The sequence below is a fragment of the Coregonus clupeaformis genome, unplaced genomic scaffold, assembly GCF_020615455.1.
Source record: "Coregonus clupeaformis isolate EN_2021a unplaced genomic scaffold, ASM2061545v1 scaf0007, whole genome shotgun sequence".
In the NCBI taxonomy this organism is placed as follows: Eukaryota; Metazoa; Chordata; class Actinopteri; order Salmoniformes; family Salmonidae; genus Coregonus; species Coregonus clupeaformis.
In genome coordinates, this window is record NW_025533462.1 from 155,687 (window position 1) to 181,412 (window position 25,726).

Here is a 25,726-nt window from a genome sequence, read left to right on the forward strand (position 1 = left end):
GGGACACCAATGTCACCACCCATTTGTGGAGCTTCTGACTGGACTGGAGAGTCAGCAACATGAGAGGGCCTTTCTAAGCTTAATGCATCAACTACTTGACCAATATCCTTATGAATACTATTCAACCTGAGTATGTTGAAAACTGCCATCAACAACCATCTTGAGCACAGACCAATCTAAACTTGGTGGAGGGACAGAAGCTATGCTCAATTCTCAAATGAGATATCAATGACTGGCTGTTTCTGTGTTACGTTTGACAACAAAAGCACCGTAACATACATTTATCTAGTTAAGAAGTTTTGTCCTCAACTCTATCACGCTAGGGGCATCTCTTGTTTTGCCTACATCAATGTTGTAGATGGTTGTCTGCACAAATGTGTAAAAGTTGACAAGAGTATCACCATACGTCAGGTTAAAGACAAAGTGGACTTTGAACAGTTCATCAAACGCACACAGACCACTAGTTGCCTGGCAGGGAACAAGCCTCTTGTCCACCATGATGTAGTTGTTGTCAATCTTGATCTGTCTTCTTCCGACGGCAAAGAGGTACAGCTGTCGACAATGGCTCCCATCAAGATGGTCTTCAATGCTGCAGCATGACTGCAACACTGTCATTCTCTGGCAGTTTTTCTGCAGACTTTCAGGAGGCGACGCAAATCGGTGGTCGTAGTCAGGGACTTTGCCAGTCTGATGACTTTAGGCTTCAATACAGTGTCCCACTTTTCAAAGAGCTTAGAGGATGTTTCATCGTTGAACATCAGCAAAAAGTCCTGATTCACCTATAACAAAGTGGATCAACTCAACTTCATGACCAACACAAAATCATGTTCTCAATTAGACAAATAGCCTGTAGTTCTGATTCCAAGACATACTACATCACTCACCAATCCTTTGATGTCCAGAAACCTGGGAAAGACTGAGGACATCTGTGCTTCTGTCTGGACTATAAACTAGCTCCTGGCGATACTGGAAGACCTCCTTCATCTTCTGATAGATTTGTTTTTCATCGGCCGAGTGGATAAGTAATGATATGGCCTCCTTGCAAGCATCCTCCTATGGGTTGGGCCTCCAAACTGGGGTGAAATACTCTTCTTGATGGGTCGAAGTGAGGTCTTCCTTGATACCGTCTTGAGGCGTAATTCAGATATCCTTTGCCCGTGTCAGGATCATAGAAGTTTTCCTTAGATGTGGGAAAAGGTGGCCAACATGGTAGTCAAACATGGTATTATTTTTAGACTTGATTCTATGACTGTTTGATGCCCATTTCAGTCCACAGAACAAGCGTCAAAATATTAAAGCAAGCATGCTCTACCAGCACTTACATAGCCTTTGGCGGAAAAAGGATCTCTCAACGAAGGAAAGAGCATAACGTTCTCTCTGTTGACGAGTGGGAAGCCTCCTGCTCAAAAACAGTAAAGCATACGCACGCCAAATATGTTTAACCAAAGTTTTGATGAAGGTACTGTATCTTTCTACAGTCTCATAATGATGCCAAATAACATGAATGTATAGTTTGATTGTTTTGACCATTGTTTGTGGCCAGATTGACTAATGAGAAGCTTGCCCATGCATCTCTTTCATGTGGCTGACTAAAATGGCAATCATCTCTCTCCTGGTTCTGTGGTCCAATGTTTTGGTTGTCTGGTACTCTTCTAATACGTCTTGCCCACCAGGTCTACTAGTCAGGGCATCTCGGACCATCTATTAAGACAAGAGAAAACAATTTAGGGTTGGTTTATGCTGTCGGAATGTAGTAACCAAAAAGGTGTTAAACAAATCAAAATATATTCTTCAAAGTAGCCACCCTTTGCCTTGATGACAGCTTTGCACACTCTTGGCATTCTCTCAACCAGCTTCACCTGGAATGCTTTTCCAACAGTCTTGAAGGAGTTCCCACATATGATCAGCACTTGTTGGCTGTTTTTCCTTCACTCTGCGGTCCAACTCATCCCAAACCATCTCAATTGGGTTGAGGTCGGGTGATTGTGGAGGCCAGGTCATCTGATGCAGCACTCCATCACTCTCCTTAAATTTTTTACATTTTAGTCATTTAGCAGATGCTCTTATCCAGAGCGACTTACAGTTAGTGAGTGCATATATTCTTGGTCAAATAGCACTTACACAGCCTGGAGGTGTGTTGGGTAATTGTCCTGTTGAAAAACAGAAGATAGTCCCACTAAGCACAAACCAGATGGGATGGCGTATCGCTGTAGAATGCTGTGGTAGCCATGCTGGTTAAGTGTGCCTTGAATTCTAAATAAATCACAGACAGTGTCACCAGCAAATCACCCCCACACCATCACACCTCCTCCTCCATGCTTCACGGTGGGAAATACACATGCAGAGATCATCCGTTCACCTACTCTGTGTCTCACAAAGACACGGCGGTTGGAACCAAAAATCTCAAATTTGGACTCATCAGACGAAAGGACAGATGTCCACCGGTCTAATGTCCATTGCTTGTGTTTCTTGGCCCAAGCAAGTCTCTTCTTGTTATTGGTGTCCTTTACTAGTGGTTTCTTTGCAGAAATTCAACCATGAAGGCCTGATTCACGCAGTCTCCTTTGAACAGTTGATGTTGAGAAGTGTCTGTTTCTTAACATTTCTGAGGCTGGTAACTCTAATGAACGTATCCTCTGCAGCAGAGGTAACTCTGGGTCTTCCATTCCTGTGGCGGTCCTCATGAGAGCCAGTTTCATCACAGCGCTTGATCGTTTTTGCGACTGCACTTTAAGAAACTTTAAAAGTTATTGAAATTTTCCGGATTGACTGACCTTCATGTCTTAAAGTAATGATGGACTGTTGTTTCTCTTTGCTTATTTGAGCTGTTCTTGCCATAATATGGACTTGGTATTTTACCAAATAGGGCAAAATCTTCTGTATACCCCTCCTACCTTGTCACAACACAACTGATTGGCTCAAACGCATTAAGAAGGAAAGAAATTCCACAAATTAACTTTTAGCAAGGCACACCTGTTAATTGAAATGCATTCCAGGTGACTACCTGGTTGAGAGAATGACAAGAGTGTGCAAAGCTGTCATCAAGGCAAGGGGTGGCTATTTTGAAGAATCTCAAATATAACATATATTTTGATTTGTTTAACACTTTTTTGGTTACTACATGATTCCATATGTGTTATTTCATAGTTTTGATGTCTTCACTATTATTATACAATGTAGAAAATAGTAAAAATAAAGAAAAACCCTTGAATGAGTAGGTGTTCTAAAACTTTTGACTGGTACTGTAGCTCTTTTGCTGCTGCGGAGTCGATGGTCTGATCTCCTATCGTTGTGTTGGCCATTTTACATTTTAGTCATTTAGCAGACGCTCTTATCCAGAGCGACTTACAGTTAGTGAGTGCATACATTTTTCATACTGCCCCCCCGTGGGAATCGAACCCACAACCCCCTGCGCTGCTCTACCAACTGAGCTACAGGAGGCCATTCTGGAGATTTTAGACGGTCTTTCTGGAGATCTCAGGTCTAAATCACTTGATGAGAGGGATAATGTGTCTCTGCACGAACTAGGTGTCGAACAGCCTGCAGGATAAAAGTCTGAGCACAAACAATGGATCAAAGCAATCAATCTATACATTCATGTTATTTGATATCCTTATGTGAGACCGTAGAAAGATACCTTCATCAAGATCTTTGATTGTGAGGCACAGGTCTGGATTGGCCTCAATCAGGTCCAGCAGGACATCCTCCTCCACCTCAGTTTGGGAATCATCAAACATTTGGATTTGTGCTGCAGAGGACAGTCCAAACCTATTTTGGACTACAAAAAAGAGAGACTAATCAGAATACAGGGAGATAAGACACCTATGGGGCACCAGAATGGGTCTGACCCAAATCAAGCCCAAGGGTCCCATTACGAAAACACATCAGACAGTTCATATATTCACCTTGATTGATGAAATCTCCATAAGAGAACCCAGGCTGCAACTTCATGAACTTCTTGCATTTTTGGTATTGGACCCTCACCAAATGCAATTACACACAATGTCATATTTAAGTTACACACATTTTTTATCTAACATTAAGCACAGGAAATATCCCTAAGGTGTGGAAAGCAGCTTTTGTTCTGCCATTACATAAGGGAGGTGACGGTAGTGATTTTGATAACTATCGACCCATCTCTAGGCTCCCTTGTCTGGCAAAGATCCTAGAATCTATAGTCAACAAACAGTTACAATATTTTCTTTCTGTTAACAGTATTTTTAGCCCCAATCAATCTGGTTTTAGATCTAAACACAGTACCACATCGGCCACTATGCTTGTTGTAAATTATATTGCAAATGCCTTAGATGATAGAAAGCACTGTGCTGCGTTGTTTGTAGATTTGTCAAAAGCTTTTGACACTGTAGACCATGCTATCCTTTTGAGTAAGCTGTCATCTATAGGACTGGGCACTGATGCCTGTCGATGGTTTTATGACTATTTTAAAGATAGAACTCAGGCCGTCATGGTCGACGGGGGTCAAGTCTGACCCCTTACAGTTACTTAAAGAGGTCCCTCAGGGTTCAATAATTGGCCCACTATTGTTCTCACTTTATATAAACAACATTGGTGATGATGTCAGATATTGTAAATTCCATTTATATGCAGATGACACAGTGATGTACTCTATTGCTCCAACAGCGGACCAAGCTTTAATGCAGTTGGAGTCTAGCGCTAGCTAGCTAACGTTAGCGCTAAGTTACAAGATATTGAGGTCGGTGTTGTAGCTCGCTAGCTATCTAACGATTTTTGGCCAGACAAACATTCGCAGTTATATGCGTTTTGAAGAACAAATTAGTAGATATTAGCCATGTTGTTACCTTCACTTCCTGGCTAGCTACATGCTGCATCAAACGAGGCTCAAATAGATCACACTAGGTCACACCCCAATTAACACCATGCACCGCTAATGTTAGTTGGCCTCGTGAACTCAACACGCACATGGTTTCGATTCATTTTCTCAAATCTAATAGTTTACTAATTTTAGCGAACTAATGAAGTTGAGACGAAGTTCCTGCTAACATTTAGTTAGATAGCGCTAGATTAATTAGCTAACGTTAACTAACCACTTTAGCTAGCTAGCAACCTTCTAAATCTAAACTTTGCAGATGTAGCTATATCTACAAACAAAGATCTCGACCATTTATAACAAGTTTGGCCACCAGCTAACTTATTAAAAATATATATTAAACATGAACATATTACTTACCTTTCACTGCTGTGCAATTCCAGCTGCCCTTGCACCGTCGGCAATTAGAGGAAAACGAAGTTTCAAGTTAAAACCAGAAGCTCAATCAACACTGCTCAGTGCCACTGCCCAACCTCTGTACAGTAACTCTCACCCGGGAGTTATATTAACACAGAGGGTGTAAAAACAACGCTTAAATCAGCATCTCTTAACACTAAAAATGTTACACCAAGAAAATGAACACTTGTTAACACTGGCCAATTTGCTGTGTAACTGTTCACACACTATAAGAGGAGGTAGAAACAATGATAATGCAGGTAGCTTAGTGGTGAAGAGCGTTGTGCCAGTAATCGAAAGGTTGCTGGTTCTAATCCCCGAGCCGACTAGGTGAAAAATCTGTCGATGTGCCCTTGAGCAAGGCACTTAACCCTAATTGCTCCTGTAAGTCGCTCTGGATAAGAGCGTCTGCTAAATGACCAAAATAATAATAATAATAATAATATAACCAATATTGTGATATACACGTCATATTTTAGCCATGAAAGAGCAGACTTAATTGTTCAGGATTTTAGCGTACATTTTCTACATCACCTAGCTACATTTCCATATTATATAAAAAATTATTCAAATTGTACTCACTAAACTAAGTCAACATTTCAACTGAACTGAAATGACGTTTGTCATTAAGTTATCCATTTCAACATCTCTATATATCTACACTGAACAAAAATATAACCACAACATGTAAAGTGTTGGTCAGTATTTCTGTCTGTAATGAAGCCCTTTTGTGGGGAAAAACTATTTCTGATTGGCTGGGCCTGGCTCCCCATTGGGTGGGCCTATGCCCTCCCATGGCTGTGCCCCTGCACAGTCATGTGAAATCCATAGATTAGGGCCTAATGAATTTATTTCAATTGACTGATTTCCTTATATGAACTGTAACTCAGTAAAATCTTTGAAATTGTTGCATGTCGACTTTATATTTTTGTTCAGTATATTTCTTTAAACGTACAGCTCTGCCTGTTCGCTACAGCGGTGGGGACAGACAGTTAATCTGTTTCTCATTCTCAGACTGCTAACACGCCTTGTCAAGCTGTGCTATGGAGCTTCTCAATATTTTCATCAGCTTTATGTCAGACGCGTTGGAGAAGACTTGGCTCCCATATACGTACAGATCACAGGAGGCTGGTGAGGGGAGGAAGGCTCATAATAATGGCTGGAATGGAGTGAATGGAATGGTATTAAACACATGGAAACCGTTTGATACCATTCCATTCATTATGTTCCAGTCTTTACTTTGAGCCCGTACTCCTCAATTAAGGTGCCACCAGCCGCCTGTGGTACAGATCCCACATCTTAATTTGAGCCAGTTTCACACAGCAGGAAAAGGAATCCTGCAGCAACAGGAAATGTGATTTGTTATGTGGATTATAATTTATCAAATCAAATCACATTTTATTTGTCACATGCGCCGAATACAGCAGGTGTAGACCTTACCGTGAAATGCTTACTTAACCAACAATGCAGTTCAAGAAACAGAGTTAAGAAAATATTTACTAAAGAAACTAAAGTAAAAAATAAAATAAAAAGTAACACAATAAAATAACAATAACGAGGCTATATACAGGGGGTACCGTTACCGAGTCAATGTGCGGGGGTACAGGTTATGACATTTTATATAGGGGTTGAGACATTTTGTGTTAGGGCAAATCAAGTCTGACATTTCTAAAGTGGAAATTACAAACTTAAGAAGTATTTTTAAACCTTGAATACACTACATTTCTTGCTGTGCAGGAATATTCCTACAACAACAGGATTACCAAATTAAGATACAGCATCTGTACTGCTAAGCAGCCAAATAGCTTGCGTCTATTTTCTGCTTTTCAAATGCCACTATCCCGGGGACGTTTATAGTCTCTGTATGGCAATCTGTCCCTCTATGAATCTCTCTCTCTTTCCATCTTTTCCTCTCTTGTCTCCACATCTCTCTCTCTCTCTCTCCCTCTTCACATCTCTCTACCTCTCTCTCTCTCTCTCTCTCTCTCTCTCTCTCTCTCCCTCTTCACATCTCTCTACCTCTCTCTCTCTCTCTCTCTCTCTCTCTCAATTTTTTTCTCCAATTGAATAGACTTTATTGACATGGCAAGTAAAATTACTTACATTGTCAAAGTATACATATTACAAAAATGGTGGGACCAACAGCAATAATAATAGTAGTAGTCGAAATGGGATTACCATTAACAGCAACTACAACAACAATATTAATGAGAATAACAATACATTAAAGCAATAGTAGTCGACCAATCTCAACATGACTGAGAAGACACATTACATGCTATGAAAGCCAAAACAAAACAGGAAATATTATTGACATTACATTACACTTTTCACTGGCTGTCCCTCAGGTTGTGGCAGGAGGACACATATTTGGCTGCCAAAATTGCACATTTTGGCTTTTCACCCAATAAATATTTGATTTTTTCTTCCTCTTTTATAGTTTCAAATTCTTTGTACTGAATGATAATTTTGGGAAAGAAAGATTCTCTTAGGTCTGAGTATTTGTCACAGTGTAATAGGAAATGCAGCTCTGTCTCTACCTCTCCCCGGGGGCAGAGTGAGCACAGCCTGTCCACTCTGGACAGCCAGGTTTGCCTGTGACGACCGGTCTCTATAGCCAGACTGTGCTCACTGAGTCTGTACCTAGTCAGTGTTTTTCTCAGTTTTCTATCAGTCACAGTGGTCAGATAGTCTGCCACCATGTACTGTCTGTTTAGAGCCAAATAGCATTGAAGTTTGATTTCTTGTGGTGTCTTTCCAATAGGTGATATATTTTTATTTTTGCTTTGTGATGATTTGGTTGGGCCAGATTTTTTTCTCTCTCTCAACAAAATGTTGCAACAAAAGAGGAGTAAAAATGTTTTTTCCTCCAAGCTCTAGAGAGTTGACTAGTGAGAAGTGACTACTCTCTGCAACAGCACATCTCGTCTTTGTCCCAAATGGCACCCTGTTCCCTATATAGTGAAATAGGGTGCCATTTGGGACACAGTTCTCTTGGTTGTGCTTTAAACCCCCAAGAGTTTCCTACTCCTATATTCTCCAGAAAGAAAATGTCTTTCAGCACTAACTCTGGCACGCATACCCTCCTCCCCGCATATAGCTTCCTCCTTCAGGCTGTTGTTGGATGTGGATGTCCTTAAAGCCTCCTCTTTCTCTCTCTCCTCTCCCTCTCTTTTCTCTCTCTCTCCTCTCCCTCTCTTTTCTCTCTCTCCTCTCCCTCTCTTTTCTCTCTCTCTCTTCTCTCCCTCTCTTTTCTCTCTCTCTCCTCTCCCTCTCTTTTCTCTCTCTCCTCTCCCTCTCTTTTCTCTCTCTCCTCTCCCTCTCTTTTCTCTCTCTCCTCTCCCTCTCTTTTCGCTCTCTCCTCTCCCTCTCTTTTCTCTCTCCTCTCCCCTCCCTCTCTTTTCTCTCTCTCTCCTCTCCCTCTCCTCTTTCTCTCTCTCCTCTCCCTCTCTTCTCTCTCTCCTCTCCCTCTCTTTTCTCTCTCTATCTTCTCTCCCTCTCTTTTCTCTCTCTCTCTTCTCTCCCTCTCTTTTCTCTCTCTCCTCTCCCTCTCTTTTCTCTCTCTCCTCTCCCTCTCTTTTCTCTCTCTCTCTTCTCCCTCTCTTTTCTCCCTCTCCTCTCTCGCTCTCCTCTCCCTCTCTTTTCTCTCTCTCCTCTCCCTCTACTCTCCCTCTCTTTTCTCTCTCTCTCCTCTCCCTCTCTTTTCTCCCTCTCCTCTCTCTCTCCTCTCCCTATCTTTTCTCTCTCTCCTCTCCCTATCTTTTCTCTCTCTCCTCTCCCTCTCTTTTCTCTCTCTCCTCTCCCTCTCTTTTCTCTCTCTCTCCTCTCCCTCTCTTTTCTCTCTCTCCTCTCCCTATCTTTTCTCTCTCTCTTCTACCTCTATTTTCTCTCTCTCTCCTCTCCCTCTCTTTTACTCTCTCTGCCATTCTGATTAAATCGCTCATGGTGGGATGAGGAACGTGTGTGTAAACGTGCATGTGTGTACATGTGCGTTGTATGTGTGTGTGCGTTGTGTGTGTGTGTGTGTGTAGGTCTTGCATTATGCACAGATTTGTGTATTTTTCAGTTACAGGCAAAAAAAGGGATGAAACAGAAAGAAGTGAATCAGATTAAGGGACATGCCGGCTGCTATTAAAATACTGCCATTGCAAATAGAGAGAGGAGGACCGAGTGGAAAGGGGGGGGAGAACGGAGGGAGGGAGGAGGTCTACTAGACACGATGATTAACCATAATTCCGGAAACAAAATTGCCGTTTTAAATGCTCAAGCCAAAAGACGACAAACGATGGTTGATGGAGAGGGTGTTACACTGTAAATGTGTCCCTGTCCGACACTCTTTATCCTGACACCAAGTAGCTAAGTCCTATTTGGCATCTTTACAGGAATAGTCTGTTATCCTGTTAAAACTCCAAGCTGGGATTAGCTGTTCCTCCTCTCTTTACTTCCCTTCTCACCCTGCTGTCAGCAGGGCCACACGCCTTTACACACACACACACACACACACACACACACACACACACACACAGAGACTCAAGCATCCATGTGCGCGCACACAAACTCTCTCTCACACACACACACGCACACACACACACTCATGTCCTTGCAGGCGCTCCTGGCAGAGAGAGTAGCAGAGGAGAGGACATCTCAGAGCCACTCAGTGTCACATTCAACAGCTAAGACAGAGCAGAGGAGCTGAGCAGAACAGAACAAGACAGAGCAGAATAGAACAGGACAGAACAGGGCAGAGCAGAACAGAACAGAGCAGGATAGAACAGGACAGAGCAGAACGGAGCAGGATAGAACAGGACAGAGCAGAGCAGAACAGAGCAGAACAGAGCAGGATAGAACAGGACAGAGCAGAACAGAGCAGGATAGAACAGGACAGAGCAGAACAGAGCAGGATAGAACAGGATAGAACAGGACAGAGCAGGATAGAACAGGACAGAGCAGGACAGAGCAGAACAGAGCAGGATAGAACAGGACAGAACAGAACAGAGCAGGACAGTACAGGGCAGAGCAGAACAGAACAGAGCAGGATAGAACAGGACAGAGCAGGATAGAACAGGACAGAGCAGAACAGAGCAGAACAGAGCAGGACAGTACAGGGCAGAGCAGAACAGAACAGAGCAGGATAGAACAGGACAGAGCAGAACAGAGCAGGATAGAACAGGACAGAGCAGGTTAGAACAGGACAGAGCAGAACAGAACAGGACAGTACAGAACAGAGTGGAGTGGAGCAGAACAGAGCAGGACAGAGCAGAACAGGACAGAGTGGAGTGGAGCAGAACAGAGCAGAACAGAGTGGAGCAGAACAGGGAAGGACAGAGCAGGACAGAACAGGACAGAACAGGCCAGAGCAGAACAGGACAGAACAGGACAGAGCAGAACAGGACAGAACAGGACAGAACAGGACAGAGTGGAGTGGAGCAGAACAGAGCAGAACAGGACAGAACAGAACAGGACAGAACAGGACAGAGCAGGACAGAACAGGACAGTACAGGACAGAACAGAACAGAGTGGAGTGGAGCAGAACAGAGCAGAACAGAGCAGAACAGGACAGAGTGTAGTGGAGCAGAACAGAACAGGACAGAGCAGGATAGAACAGGTCAGAACAGGACAGAGCAGAACAGAGCAGGAAAGAACAGGACAGAGCAGGACAGAGCAGAACAGAGCAGATCAGAGCAGGACAGAACAGGACAGAGCAGGATAGAACAAGACAGGACAGAACAGAACAGGACAGAGCATGACAGAGCAGGTCAGAACAGGACAGAGCAGAGCAGGACAGAACAGAGCAGGATAGAACAGGACAGAGCAGAACAGAGCAGGATAGAACAGGACAGAGCAGGATAGAACAGGACAGAGCAGGACAGAGCAGAACAGAGCAGGATAGAACAGGACAGAACAGAACAGAGCAGGACAGTACAGGGCAGAGCAGAACAGAACAGAGCAGGATAGAACAGGACAGAGCAGGATAGAACAGGACAGAGCAGAACAGAGCAGGACAGTACAGGGCAGAGCAGAACAGAACAGAGCAGGATAGAACAGGACAGAGCAGAACAGAGCAGGATAGAACAGGACAGAGCAGGTTAGAACAGGACAGAGCAGAACAGAACAGGACAGTACAGAACAGAGTGGAGTGGAGCAGAACAGAGCAGGACAGAGCAGAACAGGACAGAGTGGAGTGGAGCAGAACAGAGCAGAACAGAGTGGAGCAGAACAGGGAAGGACAGAGCAGGACAGAACAGGACAGAACAGGACAGAGCAGAACAGGACAGAACAGGACAGAGCAGAACAGGACAGAACAGGACAGAACAGGACAGAGTGGAGTGGAGCAGAACAGAGCAGAACAGGACAGAACAGGACAGAACAGGACAGAACAGGACAGAACAGGACAGAGCAGGACAGAACAGGACAGTACAGGACAGAACAGAACAGAGTGGAGTGGAGCAGAACAGAGCAGAACAGAGCAGAACAGGACAGAGTGTAGTGGAGCAGAACAGAACAGGACAGAGCAGGATAGAACAGGTCAGAACAGGACAGAGCAGAACAGAGCAGGAAAGAACAGGACAGAGCAGGACAGAGCAGGACAGAGCAGAACAGAGCAGATCAGAGCAGGACAGAACAGGACAGAGCAGGATAGAACAAGACAGGACAGAACAGAACAGGACAGAGCATGACAGAGCAGGTCAGAACAGGACAGAGCAGAGCAGGACAGAGCAGGTCAGAACAGGACAGAGCAGAACAGAGCAGAACAGAGCATGACAGAACAGGACAGAGCAGATCAGAGCAGGACAGAACAGGACAGAGCAGAACAGAGCAGAACAGAGCATGACAGAACAGGACAGAGCAGATCAGAGCAGGACAGAGCATGACAGAGCAGGTCAGAACAGGACAGAGCAGAACAGGACAGAGCAGGTCAGAACAGGACAGAGCAGAACAGAGCATGACAGAACAGGACAGAGCAGATCAGAGCCTAATAGAACAAGACAGGACAGAACAAGACAGAGCATGACAGAGCAGGTCAGAACAGGACAGAGCAGGTCAGAACAGGACAGAGCAGAACAGAACAGAGCAGAATGCGGGTAAATCCTGCAGCAACATTTCCTAATCCAAGCACACTTTTATTGTTTCGCGGAAGACAGTTGGGAATGTTCTCTCCTACCACAGAATACACAAAGCACAAAAATAGAGCGTTTCAACCAATTGATATTCCCAAAGGATATGGGAGAGAAAAACATGAAAACCTATAAGCTATAAGGTATAAAGCTAGCCTGTGGAACTAAACCCCACAGTAATACACTTCTTCCATTTAAGAGACTAAAAACAATAAACACAAGCCATCCTCCATTGTGTTTCAGTTCATTCGTAGCTAGGATTCTAAGGAGCACAGTGATACTACAGAAAGGGCATTTCTCCCCAGTACCCAGGGTAGCAGCCAGTACCCAGGTTCGCGCTGTGGCCCTCAGGCCTGCTGGGGCGGTGTGCGTGCCAACCCAGAGACCAACCACTTCACTCACTGCTGCTGCTATTTTTGCCCCTCTCTTATGTAACCCGTTGCTGACGCGCAGGAGAGAAGAGAAAGAGATGGAGGAAGGGGCTGGGAGAATTAGAGAGCACCCCCTGAGGACACACACACAATGAAACATGCATACAAGCAGGCTCTCTCTCTCTCTCTTTTTCTCTCTCTCTCTCTCTCTCTCTCTCTCTCTCTCTCTCTCTCTCTCTCTCTCTCTCTCTCTCTCTCTCTCTCTCTCTCTCTCTCTCTCTCTCTCTCTCTCTCTCTCTCTCTCTCTCTCTCTCTCTCTCTCTCTCTCTCTCTCTCTCTCTCTCTCTCTCTCTCTCTCTCTCTCTCTGAGAGGGTAGAGGTTAGTAGCAGGGGATCAGTGAGGAAGAGGGCACAGCTAATCCTCCAGCTAACCCTGTTAGACTATAACAGTCTAGTAAATACTGTATCTATTTATATATATGTAGTTTAATGTGTATTTAATATTGTATTATACAAGGTGCATTTGGAAAAGAGACCTAGGTCTCAACAGAGCTGCTCAGCAGAGGTTTGGCAGACTGTGGATGACCCACACACACACACACACTGAGGATCATGGAGAGAGACAGGGGAAGATGCTCTGTTTGTCTGCTGATTTCATCACTGTGTGTTCCAAGTCAATTTGTTTGTTTGTTTGTTTGTGTGTGTCTGCGTGAGCTCTAAATAAAACCATACCATATCATTCAGGAGACACTTTTATCCAAAGTGACGTATAGTCATACGTGCATACATTTCATATATGGGTGGCCCTAGGAATCAAACCCACAATCCTGGCGTTGCAAGTGTCATAAACTGAGCATAATATGAACATTATATCAACGCACAGAACACCACTTGGGGTCTTCAAGCATTAGTCTAGTCTAGAAACCCACACCCATTACTATCACCATTCAAAATGCAAATGGCTGGCCCCTCAACTGGCTGGCCCCTCAAATGGCTGGCCCCTCAAATGGCTGGCTCCTCAAATGAAAGGCCCCTCAAATGGCTGGCCCCTTATATGGCTGGCCCTTCAAATGAAAGGCCCCTCAAATGGAAGGCCCCTAAAATGGCTGACAATCCCTATATACTGGTGTATTTTAGGGTTCACCGGTACATGGTGGCGAGACGTGGTGACGGTTTGTTGTGTCTCATCACTGGATAATTAATATTCTCCTCACTGGAGAAATGAACGCCACTGGGAGGTCACACACACACACACACACACACACACACACACACACAAACACACACAAATGGCAGACAATCTCCATAAATCAGACCTGTCACCGTAACGCCCGTCATTGGTAATGAAGTGACACGTGGTACTGAGAGGGGGAGGAGGCCACTCAGACTGGCGGAGGGGAGCGGGTGGAAGGGCAGGGGTCAAGGTCAACCCCCTAGAAGGGGGTCTCGCTTTAGATAGGGGTTTCCCCTGAAATATGGTGGGGGAAGATGCGTGGGATGTGGTGTCATTGGGCGTGTCTTTTCCAGCTGGGGATGAAGGATGGAAGTAGATGGGTTTTAGGGAGTTTGTATAGACGAGTATGTTATGTATGTCATCACTGGTTTATAGCGGGGAGGTAGAAAGATATCAAATAAAACGTGGCCCAAGCACTTTAGTTGATGCGTTTGGCGATTTGATTCGTCTTTTAGGCAACCTGTCCACATGTACACATTTTGCCATCTTCAGTGTATGTGAGGAAGGTAGAGGGAGGTACTTCTAGGCCCTTTACCTTATACTATTATACATATCTCTTATCTCTGGGTATGACCATGCATAAGCTAATTCACATAACGGAACATTAAACACAAATGGAACCTAATGGAAATAAATATGGAAAATACATCAAGGCAAATACAAGAGTTGGGTCTCTAAGGTTTTACCCGCATAAACAAGTTCGCATTCAGCAGGACACGACATTGTGGAACATTCGGATAGAAATAGATTATGTCCAACAAACCTCTCTGACATGTAGAATAAGGAATCACGTCAGCTCTATTCATGACATTTCTGCAATGTTTCACAACATTTGCCTACTGCACGTGGCCCAGGTCTATCACGGTAGTCTTCAGCGGTTTGCCTACTGAACGTGGCCCAGGTCTATCACGGTAGTCTTCAGCGGGACACTGTCACAGTCAAGCAGCTAGCGCATCGCTATCATCAGAAGAAAACGGTTGTGTCGGCCATTTTGTTGCCTTGCTCACTGACGCAGCAGCATTGGCAGCCAGTGACATAAATACTGCATGTCTTCAATAGATAGTAAAGACAAAGAGAGAGGAGAAAACAAAGAGGGGGTTGTTAAGGTGAAGAGTGGGGGGGTTGGTGGATGGAGGGATGGAGGGATGGAGCGAGAGAGGGGAGAGGAGAGGAGGAGAGGAGAGGAGAGGCGAGGGGGAGGAGGAGGAGAGGTGAGGAGAGGGGGAGGAGGAGGAGGGGAGAGGAGAGGGGGATGAGGAGGAGGGGAGAGGGGGATGAGGAGGAGAGGAGAGGGGGATGAGGAGGAGGGGATAGGGGGATGAGGAGGAGGGGAGAGGGGGATGAGGAGGAGGGGAGAGGGGAGGAGAGGGGGATGAGGAGGAGAGGAGAGGAGGATGAGGAGGAGAGGAGAGGGGGATGAGGAGGAGAGGAGAGGGGGATGAGGAGGAGAGGAGAGGAAGGTGGAGAGGAGAGGAAGGTGGAGAGGAGAGGAAAGCATCAGCCGATGAGGCTCTGGGGCACTACAGAGGGGTGTTAGGAGATAAGGAGGAGAGGGGGGGTGGAGGGATGGGAGGAGGAGAGGGGTGGATGGGTAAGAAAGGGGGAGATAAGATGCTCTTATCCTCCAGACAGATCGAGAGCCCCGGGGTCCTCTGGGAGAACGGGGGGTTGGGTCCCTCTTTTAACGAGGAAGTAACGAACTGCTGAAGCAGCCATGCGTGTGTGTGTGCTCTGTACGTGTGTGTGAGTGTGTGTGCATGCACATGCGTGCTATAAGAGTACATGTATGTGTGTGATGATGATGTACCTGTGTGTCTGTACATATGATTATTCTGAGGCTACAAGGCTCTCCAACAGCACAATAGTCATTAATTCCTGGTTTTGAAATCCACACAGGAACACATATGTTACGTTTTAGTACTTCCTCATGTCTTATGCAGATGTCACATACAGGGTTTGATCATTTTACCAACACAGAGCAGTGTGTGTATGTGTTTAAGAGAGAGAGACAGAGAGACAGAGAGACAGAGAGACAGAGAGACAGAGAGACAGAGAGAGAGAGAGACAGAGAGACAGAGAGACAGAGAGACAGAGACAGACAGAGAGACAGAGAAATGGGTGTGGGTAGGTAGACAGAAAGAACAAACCTCTAATTGGTGTGGAGGGTATGTACAGTACAGACATCTTCATCCAAGAGAACCCACCAGATTGACTGAATATGGAACAGGCACAAAGAGGAGGCTGCTGGGAGTATCTGGTTGGCTGGGAATGTTGCTATCCTAGCCGTGATTGGTGGAGGTTATGCAGCTCGACATCACGTTGTCGAGACTTTTGAACTGAGGCAAAGATCTACACACACACACAAACACACACGTGCACGCACACAGACACACACACACACACACACAATGAGAAGAACTGTGTGTGCGTGTGTGTTTGTGTGTGTGCATGCGTATGTATGTGTGTGTGAGTCAGAATCAGTGCACTGAAATCAAAGGGAATATTCTTAATTTCTTTTAACACAGACTCATTGGCGGACAGAATAAATTGCGGCTTAAGCCTCCAGGTGTGTTTCCACCACTCCATGTCACGTTTGTCAAATCAGACAAATTCTGCCGCACATGAACTGAAAGTCAAAGGGAGGAGAGATACATTTTCAAGTCATACGAATGACAAACACAGGAGAAAAAAAGCCTGAATAAATGTGGCTCCATCCATGCTTTTGTAATGGAATGCAATGGATACTGTATATCTAACGGATGTACATACGGTACAAGCCAAACATCTACCAAACAATACACCACACAAAAAGCAGAAAAACGGGTAAATAAAATGTGAGCCGAGAGAGACAGTGAGTCAGGGGTACATGTATAAATAGCGGTTGGTTGCCTACTGTGTCCATGCATTGGCCCAAAGGGCGAAACACATGGGAGATGACATGGTGCACCGTATTTCAGGTTACGGAGATGACATAGGGTAAAATAATAATGTTTGAGGTAACGGAGTCTACACGGGTGAAAGGTAACATGAATGACTGAACATGGGCGAGAGGTTGAGGTAACGGTGTTGACACCGGTGGGAGTCGGAGTGGTTGAAGGCTGGAGGTCAGGCCTCGTGCATCTTTGATGGAACTCTCTCCCCATCTCTCTTCTGGGTGACTGAGCTGAGTGCCTCCTCCTGCTGTGTTAACCCTGTTATGTCACCTCCTCCCAGGAGCAGAGAAAAGAGAAAGAGACGGAGATGGAGATGGAGTGGGCGGGGCTGGCGCACCGTGGCAAGGTGGGTAGGGCCACAAGCCCTGTCATCTGTCTATTTTTATTATATTTGTTATAAATCATTTTGACAGTAACCCTCCAAAAAGTCATTCATAATACTTTTTCATTTCCATATGTACTAGGAAACTAAGTGCGTTTTTCTTGGGCTTCAGGAATTTGACTGAGAAAATGTCTCCGGCCTTGAAAAATACAAGATTTAACTGATTGAAAGTAAGGTGAACAAATGCCGTGGTGCAATGAGTGAAGCTTAGTCGGGTATTCAAAAGCGCATATCAGAAGTTCTTTATGAGTTTTAGTTTAGAAAACGATCTCTTCGCAGGAGCGATAGTTACAGGGATGGTAAAACAGCTTGATTGCCGTAGCAACATCAGGGAAACTGGGCAGAATGGAGTGATGCTTCAAATACAGCAATTCTGCAACATCGTTAATTGAGCATGTCGCATTCTCCTTATTTTGTCATTTTATAAATAGCAGATAAATATAGTAGGCTATAGATATAAGATAATTGTCAATTTCCAGGCAGATGTCCTCCCATTGTTAATGTGAAATATTGATAGGCTTCACATGGGATGACTTTTTACCTTCTCTCGCTCAGCATTAAGGCGTTCACATACAGTTGAAGTCGGAAGTTTACATACACCTTAGCCAAATACATTTAAACTCAGTTTTTCACAATTCCTGACATTTAATCCTAGTAAAAATTCTCTGTCTTAGGTCAGTTAGGATCACCACTTTATTTTAAGAATGTGAAATGTTAGAGTAATAGTAGAGAGAAAGATTTATTTCAGCTTTTATTTCTTTCATCACATTCCCAGTGGGTCAGAAGTTAACATACATGCAATTAGTATTTGGTAGCATTGCCTTTAAAATGTTTAACTTGGGTCAAACGTTTCGGGTAGTCTTCCACAAGCTTCCCACAATAAGTTGGGTGAATTTTGGCCCATTCCTCTTGACAGAGCTGGTGTAACTATGTCAGGTTTGTAGTCCTCCTTGCTCGCACACGCTTTTTCAGTTCTGCCCACACATTTTCTATAGGATTGAGGTCAGGGCTTTGTGATGGCCACTCCAATACCTTGACTTTGTTGTCCTTAAGCCATTTTGCCACAACTCTGGAAGTATGCTTGGGGTCATTGTCCATTTGGAAGACCCATTTGCGACCAAGCTTTAACTTCCTGACTGATGTCTTGAGATGTTGCTTCAATATATCCGAATAATTTTCCTTCCTCATGATGCCATCTATTTTGTGAAGTGCACCAGTCCCTCCTGCAGCAAAGCACCCCCACAGCATGATGCTGCCACCCCCGTGCTTCACGGTTGGGATGGTGTTCTTCGGCTTGTAAGTAACCCCCTTTTTCCTCCAAACATAACGATGGTCATTATGGCCAAACAGTTATATTTTTGTTTCATCAGACCAAGGGACATTTCTCCAAAAAGTACGATCTTTGTCCCCATGTGCAGTTGCAAACCGTAGTCTGGCTTTTTTATGGCGGTTTTGGAGCAGTGGCTTCTTCCTTGCTGAGCGGCCTTTCAGGTTATGTCGATATAGGACTCGTTTTAGTGTGGATATAGATACCTTTGTACCTGTTTCCTAGAGCATCTTCACAAGGTCCTTTGCTGTTGTTCTGGGATTGATTTGCACTTTTCACACCAAAGTACGTTCATCTCTAGGAGACATAACGCGTCTCCTTCCTGAGCGGTATGACGGCTGCGTGGTCCCATGGTGTTTATACTTGCGTACTATTGTTTGTTCAGATGAACGTGATGCCTTCAGGCATTTGGAAACTGCTCCCAAAGATGAACCAGACTTGTGGAGGTCTACCATTTTTTTCTGAGGTCTTGGCTGATTATTTTGATTTTCCCATGATGTCAAGCAAAGAGGCACTGAGTTTGAAGGTAGGCCTTGAAATACATCCACAGGTACACCTCCAATTGACTCAAATGATGTCAATTAGCCTATCAGAAGCTTCTAAAGCCATGATTTTCCAAGCTGTTTAAAGGCACAGTCAACTTTGTGTATGTAAACCTCTGACCCACTGGAATTGTGATACAGTGAATTATAAGTGAAATCATTGTCAACAATTGTTGGAAAAATTACTTGTGTCATGCACAAAGTAGATGTCCTAACTGACTTGACAAAACTATAGTTCGTTAACAAGAAATTTGTGGAGTGGTTGAAAAAGTTTTCATGACTCCAACCTAAGTGTATGTAAACTTCCGACTTCAACCTAAATGACTACCGATCCGCAGCACTGACGCTGTAGCCATGAAGTGCTTTGAATGGCTGGTCATGGCTCACATCAACACCATTATCCCAGAAACCCTAGACCCACTCCAATTTGCATACCACCCCAACAGATTCACAGATGATGCAATTTCTATTGCACTCCACACTGCCCTTTCCCACCTGGACAAGAGGAACACCTACATGAGAATGCTATTCATTGACTACAGCTCAGCGTTCAACACCATAGTGCCCTCAAAGCTCATCACTAAGCTAATGATCCTGGGACTAAACACCTCCCTCTGCAACTGGATCCTGGACTTCTTGACGGGCCGCCCCCAGGTGGTAAGGGTAGGTAACAACACATCTGCCACGCTGATTCTCAACACGGGGGCCCCTCAGGGGTGCGTGCTCAGTCCCCTCCTGTACTCCCTGTTCACCCATGATTGCATGGCCAGGCACGACTCCAACACCATCATTAAGTTTGCCGACGACACAACAGTGGTAGGCCTGATCACTGACAACGATGAGATAGCCTATAGGGAGGAGGTCAGAGACCTGGCCGTGTGGTGCCAGGATAACAACCTCTCCCTCAACGTGACCAAGACAAAGGAGATGATTGTGGACTACAGGGAAAAAAATAGGACTGAGCACGCCCCCATTCTCATCGACGGGGCTGTAGTGGAACAGGTTGAGAGCTTCAAGTTCCTTGGTGTCCACATCACCAACTAACTATCATGGTCCAAACACACCAAGACAGTCGTGAAGAGGGCACGACAAAGCCTATTCCCCCTCAGGAGACTGAAAAGATTTGGCATGGGTCCTCAGATCCTCAAAAAGTTATACAGCTGCACCGTCGAGAGCATCCTGACTGGTTGCATCACCGCCTGGTATGGCAACTGATCGGCCTCCGACCGCAAGGCACTACAGAGGGTAGTGCGTACGGCCTAGTACATCACTGGGGCCAAGCTTCTTGCCATCCAGGACCTCTATACCAGGCGGTGTCAGAGGAAGGCCCTCAAAACTGTCAAAGACTCCAGGCACCCTAGTCATAGACTGTTCTCTCTGCTACCGCACGGCAAGCGGTACCGGAGCGCCAAGTCTAGGTCCAAAAGGCTTCTCAACAGCTTCTACCCCCAAGCCATAAGACTCCTGAACAGCTAATCATGGCTACCCGGACTACTTGCACTGCCCCGCCACCCCATCTTTTTACGCTGCTGCTACTCTGTTAATTATTTATGCATAGTCACTTTAACTCTACCCACATGTACATATTACCTCAACTACCTCAACTAGCCGGTGCCTCCGCACATTGGCTCTGCACCGGTACCCCCCCTGTATATAGCCTCCCTACTGTTATTTTATTTTACTTCTGCTCTTTTTTTCTCAACACTTTTTTGTTGTTGTTGTTTTATTTTACTTTTTTATTAAAAAATAAATGCATTGTTGGTTAAGGGCTGTAAGTAAGCATTTCATGGTAATGTCTACACCTGTTGTATTCGGCGCATGTGGCAAATAAAATCAGATTTTATTTTATTTGAGCTGGTGCAGTAAGACACATATATACACACTCAGCTGGTGCAGTAAGACACATATATACACTCAGCTGGTGCAATAAGACTCATATACAGTGGGGAGAACAAGTATTTGATACACTGCCGATTTTTCAGGTTTTCCTACTTACAAAGCATGTAGAGGTCTGTCATTTTTATCATAGGTACATTTCAACTGTGAGAGACGCAATCTAAAACAAAAATCCAGAAAATCACATTGTATGATTTTTAAGTAATTAATTTGCATTTTATTGCATGACATAAGTATTTGATACATCAGAAAAGCAGAACTTAATATTTGGTACAGAAACCTTTGTTTGCAATTACAGAGATCATACGTTTCCTGTAGGTCTTGACCAGGTTTGCACACACTGCAGCAGGGATTTTGGCCCACTCCTCCATACAGACCTTCTCCAGATCCTTCAGGTTTCGGGGCTGTCGCTGGGCAATACGGACTTTCAGCTCCCTCCAAAGATTTTCTATTGGGTTCAGGTCTGGAGACTGGCTAGGCCACTCCAGGACCTTGAGATGCTTCTTACGGAGCCACTCCTTAGTTGCCCTGGCTGTGTGTTTTGGGTCGTTGTCATGCTGGAAGACCCAGCCACGACCCATCTTCAATGCTCTTACTTTGCAGAAAAGCATCCCCAAAGAATGATGTTTCCACTTCCATGCTTCACGGTTGGGATGGTGTTGAGCAGGGGGACCTTGCGTGCGCTGCAGGATTTTAATCCATGACGGCGTAGTGTGTTACTAATGGTTTTCTTTGAGACTGTGGTCCCAGCTCTCTTCAGGTCATTGACCAGGTCCTGCCGTGTAGTTCTGGGCTGATCCCTCACCTTCCTCATGATCATTGATGCCCCACGAGGTGAGATCTTGCATGGAGCCCCAGACCGAGGGTGATTGACCGTCATCTTGAACTTCTTTCATTTTCTAATAATTGCGCCAACAGTTGTTGCCTTCTCACCAAGCTGCTTGCCTATTGTCCTGTAGCCCATCCCAGCCTTGTGCAGGTCTACAATTTTATCCCTGATGTCCTTACACAGCTCTCTGGTCTTGGCCATTGTGGAGGTTGGAGTCTGTTTGATTGAGTGTGTGGACAGGTGTCTTTTATACGGGTAACGAGTTCAAACAGGTGCAGTTAATACAGGTAATGAGTGGAGAACAGGAGGGCTTCTTAAAGAAAAACTAACAGGTCTGTGGGAGCCGGAATTCTTACTGGTTGGTAGGTGATCAAATACTTATGTCATGCAATAAAATGCAAATGAATTACTTAAACATCATACAATATGTCTCTCACAGTTGAAGTGTACCTATGATAAAAAATTACAGACCTCTACATGCTTTGAAAGTAGGAAAACCTGCAAAATCGGCAGTGTATCAAATACTTGTTCTCCTCACTGTATACACTCAGCTGGTGCAGTAAGACACATATATACACTCAGCTGGTGCAGTAAGACTCATATATACACTCAGCTGGTGCAGTAAGACACATATATACACTCAGCTGGTGCAGTAAGACTCATATATACACTCAGCTGGTGCAGTAAGACACATATATACACTCAGCTGTTGCAGTAAGACACATATATACACTCAGCTGGTGCAGTAAGACACATATATACACTCAGCTGGTGCAGTAAGACACATATATACACTCAGCTGGTGCAGTAAGACACATACAGTGGGGGGGAAAAGTATTTAGTCAGCCACCAATTGTGCAAGTTCTCCCACTTAAAAAGATGAGAGAGGCCTGTAATTTTCATCATAGGTACACGTCAACTATGACAGACAAATTGAGGGAAAAAAATCCAGAAAATCACATTGTAGGATTTGTTAATGAATTTATTTGCAAATTATGGTGGAAAATAAGTATTTGGTCACCTACAAACAAGCAAGATTTCTGGCTCTCACAGACCTGTAACTTCTTCTTTAAGAGGCTCCTCTGTCCTCCACTCGTTACCTGTATTAATGGCACCTGTTTGAACTTGTTATCAGTATAAAAGACACCTGTCCACAACCTCAAACAGTCACACTCCAAACTCCACTATGGCCAAGACCAAAGAGCTGTCAAAGGACACCAGAAAGAAAAATTGTAGACCTGCACCAGGCTGGGAAGACTGAATCTGCAATAGGTAAGCAGCTTGGTTTGAAGAAATCAACTGTGGGAGCAATTATTAGGAAATGGAAGACAAACAAGACCACTGATAATCTCCCTCGATCTGGGGCTCCACGCAAGATCTCACCCCGTGGGGTCAAAATGATCACAAGAACGGTGAGCAAAAATCCCAGAACCACACGGGGGGACCTAGTGAATGACCTGCAGAGAGCTGGGACCAAAGTAACAAAGCCTACCATCAGTAACACACTACGCCGCCAGGGACTCAAATCCTGCAGTGCCAGACGTGTCCCCCCTGCTTAAGCCAGTACATGTCCAGGCCCGTCTGAAGTTTGCTAGAGTACATTTGGATGATCCAGAAGAGGATTGGGAGAATGTCATATGGTCAGATGAAACCAAAATAGAACTTTTTGGTAAAAACTCAACTCGTCGTGTTTGGAGGACAAAGAATGCTGAGTTGCATCCAAAGAACACCATACCTACTGTGAAGCATGGGGGTGGAAACATCATGCTTTGGGGCTGTTTTTCTGCAAAGGGACCAGGACAACTGATCCGTGTAAAGGAAAGAATGAATGGGGCCATGTATCGTGAGATTTTGAGTGAAAACCTCCTTCCATCAGCAAGGGCATTGAAGATGAAACGTGGCTGGGTCTTTCAGCATGACAATGATCCCAAACACACCGCCCGGGCAACGAAGGAGTGGCTTCGTAAGAAGCATTTCAAGGTCCTGAAGTGGCCTAGCCAGTCTCCAGATCTCAACCCCATAGAAAATCTTTGGAGGGAGTTGAAAGTCCATGTTGCCTAGCGACAGCCCCAAAACATCACTGCTCTAGAGAAGATCTGCATGGAGGAATGGGCCAAAATACCAGCAACAGTGTGTGAAAACCTTGTGAAGACTTACAGAAAACGTTTGACCTGTGTCATTGCCAACAAAGGGTATATAACAAAGTATTGAGAAACTTTTGTTATTGACCAAATACTTATTTTCCACCATAATTTGCAAATAAATTAATTAAAAATCCTACAATGTGATTTTCTGGAAAAACATTTCTCATTTTGTCTGTCATAGTTGACGTGTACCTATGATGAAAATTACATGCCTCTCTCATCTTTTTAAGTGGGAGAACTTGCACAATTGGTGGCTGACTAAATACTTTTTTTCCGCACTGTATATATACACTCAGCTGGTGCAGTAAGACACATATATACACTCAGCTGGTGCAGTAAGACTCATATATACACTCAGCTGGTGCAGTAAGACACATATATACACTCAGCTGGTGCAGTAAGACTCATATATACACTCAGCTGGTGCAGTAAGACTCATATATACACTCAGCTGGTGCAGTAAGACTCATATATACACTCAGCTGGTGCAGTAAGACACATATATACACACTCAGCTGGTGCAGTAAGTAATATAAAATATATTTTGATTTAGTTTAACACTTTTTTGGTTACTACATGATTCCATGTGTTATTTCATAGTTTTGATGTCTTCACTATTATTCTACAATGTATAAAATAGTAAAAATAAAGAAAAACCCTTGTATGAGTAGGTGTTCTAAAACTTTTGACCGGTATTTTACATAATGACGAATCAGGTGTAGTCTCTGAAACACACACTCACACACAGGAAGGACCTGGTAAAACTCAGAGCTGACATTCACATCAATCAAGCAGTCCCGGCTGTCAGCTGTCAGTCCCTCTCTCTCTCTCTCTCTTAAATAAATGTATCTGCTGGTCAACTCTGGTGTTAGGCCAAGCTTGACAACAAGGATTAGCGCTCATGCGCACGCACACAGGACTGCAGAGGACTGGCCCGTCTCTGTCTCTCTTCCTCCTCCTGTGACTGAGGACAGCTCCTCTCCTCCTTAGTGTATCCAGAGCAGTGTTCCGATCCATCACACCCAGTGAAGTGATGCCCGTCCCTCCTCTGTGCCCAACTCTCTTTCTCTCCCTCTCTCTTTCTTTCTTTAACTCTTGCTCTTTCCCACTGTCTCTCTCTCTCTTTCCCCCCCCCCCAGCTTGTTTCAGGGCCGCCAGCAAGAGGGAGCTCACACCACCCCAAGGGGATTCCACTCAGAAGGTCTGCCAGCCAGGCTAGAAGCACTCCTCTTGCCCACCACCCCCCATCCCTCATCACCGACCCGCCCGCTCAGCCCCCTGCTTGCCTGCACTCACACTTGCATTACAATGCCTTGAGTGGCGGGGTGCCCAAAGCTACCGTGGCAGCTCTGCAGTCAAACACTCCTTGGATATTCTCCTAGTAGGTAACTTCTAGTACCGGTTAAGAAAGAGCCAGATTATATCTTTATTTTTTATTTTTACTGTCAATAGCTACTCTTTACAGCAATACTGAATTGTTTATTTTCAGTGTTGGTAAGAGGGAACTGATTTGGGGATATATTTGGGATCGTTTAAACGCTTTCATTGGGAAAGTTATAAAACAGGGACATTGCACCCTATAGTATTGTTCACTTTAAATGTTCCAATGCAACAAATTAACTGAGCTATGAAGTGTTATGCTAACCAAACCTATCAATACTGTCCTGTATGCATAACATGCAGTATCGTACCTCTTTTTTAGTTGGTG

The 25,726-nt window shown here is 44.6% G+C and overlaps 1 pseudogene; it reads right to left on the minus strand.

Moving 5' to 3' along the window:
* Positions 1-285: 285 nt before the first annotated feature.
* Positions 286-25,726, minus strand: part of LOC121539704 — a 44,122-nt pseudogene continuing 18,681 nt past the window's right edge.